General features: G+C 36.8%; 2 non-coding genes across 2 annotated transcripts; one reads left to right on the top strand and one right to left on the bottom strand.

The window, feature by feature from the left end:
• Positions 1-2029: 2029 nt before the first annotated feature.
• Positions 2030-2101, bottom strand: Trnae-uuc (transfer RNA glutamic acid (anticodon UUC)). Its single transcript has one exon. It is a non-coding gene; the product is annotated as a tRNA-Glu (tRNA).
• A 170-nt stretch (positions 2102-2271) lies between these two features.
• Positions 2272-2343, top strand: Trnae-uuc (transfer RNA glutamic acid (anticodon UUC)). Its single transcript has one exon. It is a non-coding gene; the product is annotated as a tRNA-Glu (tRNA).
• The last annotated feature ends 1514 nt before the right edge of the window (positions 2344-3857 follow it).

The raw sequence follows: 3857 nt of genomic DNA on the forward strand, positions 1-3857 counted from the left end.
AATATTTTATTCGCAGTTTCGTGTTAGGGGTGTCAAAAATTCCCCCAAATTCTGATACACCTACCAGTACACAGTGTTCCCGATATACCAATCTGAATGGATAGTAAAGATCTGAAATATGTATATTAAAAAACAAACAAAAAAAAACAAAACAAACAAACTTTACTTATCTTGGTAGCAAGGTAAATTGGAATGTTTCTCTTGATGATGAAATCACTAATCGAATTACGAAAGCAACTAGTGCTTTTGGGGAACTGCGCCATCGGTTATGGGATGATAGGGGGATTAGCTAAAGTACTTGTGTATAAAGCAGTTGTGCTAACGTCACTGCTTTATGGATTGCAATCATGGACAGTTTATCGCAATCACATTCAGAAGCTTGATGTCTTCCACAAAAAATGCCGTAGAAAAATTTCTGGCTTCACCCTAAGACATCGGATGTCTAATGCGGACCTATACACGCGCTGCGCTATTGGCGGAATTGAAAGCTTTTTGATGCAATCACAACTACGTTGGGCAGGACCTGTCTTGCATATGGCAGACGACTGGATATCAAAGCAAGTGATGTACGGCGAGCTCAACAGTGGACGTTTAACATAGTTCTCAGGAGAGCAGCTGGAATCAATGCGCCCTGCAATCTGATTGATTAATGTGTGGGATGATAGGGGGATTAGCTTAAGAACATTTTTTCCTTTTGTTTCCATGTTTATTTTTGTTTCTTTTGTGTTTGATTCTTTATTTTAAAAAAATGCATGTTTTGACTATGGGACAAGAACGAGAAAGAAACAACCTAGTAGTAGTTAGTCTCCCCAATTAAGCATGCGCTAAAGAGAGTTGAGAAGGAAAAGAGAAAGAAATACCACGGTCTAATGTGCGACACAAAAAGAAAGTGGAATTTTAGGGAGATTTCCATTATTGCGCAATTGCATTTAAATAGACGGCGAGAATCTTAAAAAAGAACTCTTGGTTGGAATGCATGAGATAGAGAGTGAATGTCTGGCATCCTGCAGGATGCCCCATTACCAACTAGAACGAAATGATCAGAAAAAATGGCACTTCTGCATGCCAATGAGATGAGGCGAATGTGTGCATTTTAGTTTCAAGAACGGCCGGAAGAGGGCGTTTATCAGCCTAGAACAGGGTCGATAACTCATACTTTTATTTTGATATATGTTTATACAATCTTATATTGTGAATAAAAAAAAAACAACAAAAAAATAATAATCTTTCTGTACAAAAAAGTATTCTTAAACCTCTATAAACGTTTCATGTTTTTACAATGATATTTTACTACATTGATAAACTTAAAATTATATTTTGATACATTTTTATACTGTAAAAAACACACAAATAATTCTAAAAACAATCTGTAAATGTTTCATGTTTTTTTTATACATTTTTTTTTATTTTCAGTTATAAATCACTCATGAAAAGAAATACTATTAAAACTTTGAAATTATATTTTGATACATTTGTTATACAATAAATATTCTGGTTTTCATATATTTTCTTGTTCTTTATTTTGTTATCATATATTTTTGCGTTCTCGGAGAACAGCCGATAGAGGGCATTCAAAGAACAAGGGGTCGATAACTCATCTCGGACGCCTCATGTCATTGACATGCAGAAGTGCCGAAAAATTACCGAAATACATTAAAATTTATCATTTATGATTCAATAACATATTACACCAAAACAAAAACTTTTTCAAGTATTTCGGTAGAAAATCCTAAATATAATGCCTTCAGATTGAAATTGAACTTTTGTGAAATAATAAATTATTTTAAACGTTTGGTTTTGTAATCGTTCGTTGCCATGTTTGATATTTTCCCCCAATTTTGTTTTCCAGCTAACATTAAATTTTCAGGATTTAAGAATTGGAAGTTTTGTTTTTGTTAACCAAAACTGTTTTATGTCAATTTAATTAGAAAATGGACAAAAGAATTAAAATATATTTCAATAGAAATGGCTATATTGTACCGCTTTATGAATTAGTTAGGTTAGCGAAAAAATTCAACAAAAAGCAACGTTCCCACACCGGGAATCGAACCCGGGCCGCCTGGGTGAAAGCCAGGAATCCTAACCACTAGACCATATGGGAGAACGCACAAAAATCGTGAATTATATACAGTTTATAATATAATCATCAGCCACATCGTGTTAATATAGGTCAAATGGTGGGAAACGAAATATTGAAAAATGTAAAAAGAACAATGTTACTGCTGGTTGTGACTCTAAATAGAATATAATCTGCGTGTTTAGTCAGCGTTCTCCCATATGGTCTAGTGGTTAGGATTCCTGGCTTTCACCCAGGCGGCCCGGGTTCGATTCCCGGTGTGGGAACGTAAATTTTTTATTTTTTCGTTTTTATAATACCGCAAAGAAGATATTACTAAGAAACAATTATATAGATGAAATTAATTTGAATATGGCAGTCGTTCTCGGCACCTCTCTACTTGTTATGTGATCCTTTGTGTTCTCCGGCAACTAACTGCTAGTTTCAGAGGACCCCCTCCCCCAGGATCAAAAATACAAATAAACAGGATCAAAGTGTAGTATCTGTTCCGGCAGATACTGCAAGCAAAGACAATATGTGGGGGCAGCCTCACTTATAAGACCTTCGTAACCCTTCATACCAATTGTCACTATCCAGCTCCCCTACTCCCCGGGGAGCTGGTCCCCTTTTCCCCTTCACTCCTCGCATTAAAAATCGGCCTTGTGCCTAATTTGCTCAGTGGGGGAGCAAATAAATACCCTGTTGTTCTTGACCTTCGGGCTGGGATCAAAGTGTAGTATCTGTTCCGGCAGATACTGCAAGCAAAGACCATATGTGGGGGAAACCCCACATATCAGACCTTGGTCAATGTGTAGGGGCAACCGTTCATCATACCAATTGTCACTATCCAGCTCCCATTTCCCACCCATCGGGAGCTGGTCTCCTTTTCCCTTCCCCCTCCCTCTCTCTCCACATTAAAAAACGGCCTTGTGCCTTATTTGCTCAGTGGGGAAGCAAATAAATACTTCTTGGCCTTCGGGCCGGGATCAAAGTGTAGTATCTGTCCTGCAGATGTTGCACTTAAGAATTTTTTTACCAGTCAATGGAGGGGACAATTATTATTTTTGGTAACCAGAACTTTTAGGAGAGCTGGTTTTACCCCACATTAACTACTTTTACATTACCCCACATTAACCCCACATTAACTACTTTTACCCCACATTTAACTACTTTTAGGAGAGCTGGTTTTTACCCCACATTAAGAAAGGCCTTGTGCCTAATTTGTTTTGGTGGGGCAGCAAATAAATACAGTAAACAGTAAATAAATTTCTACTATAGCGAACAAGTTACTGACCTTTCTACCTATCTGGCCCATTTTGCTCGGGTGTATTTTTTTTTTTTTTTACACAGTGATCACCACTTATCAAAGCCCGGAAGCCACTCAGGGATAAGGGTTATTGCAAGTACATTACGTTAGTGTGGAGATTTGATGAAGTGTTTAATTAAGGGGGCGGTTCACTAGGAATTTGTTAACATTGGACTTGAAGACATCCAAGTTGTAGTCCGGAGGGAAGCAGGCAGACGGAATTTTTTAATGTAGTTTTTAATGCTTATTATTTCATTGCAAATATTGGGTTTTTACGAGGTCTGAGCCAACAAAAATAGTCGCCGATATGTTAGACTTTGTGTTCTGGAACTGATCGGTAGTTCAAATGTTAGACTTGGCTGCGCTAACTTAAGATCATGGCATTTACAAAATAATAATAATAATAATAATAATAATAATAATAATAATAATAATAATAATAATGAGGTTGCGTGTCATTCTTGCCAGTCGTTTGTATTTTCTTTTTGCATTCGC

Source organism: Euprymna scolopes, chromosome 28 (assembly GCF_053919585.1).
Source record: "Euprymna scolopes isolate OS-2025 chromosome 28, ASM5391958v1, whole genome shotgun sequence".
Lineage (NCBI taxonomy): Eukaryota > Metazoa > Mollusca > Cephalopoda > Sepiida > Sepiolidae > Euprymna > Euprymna scolopes.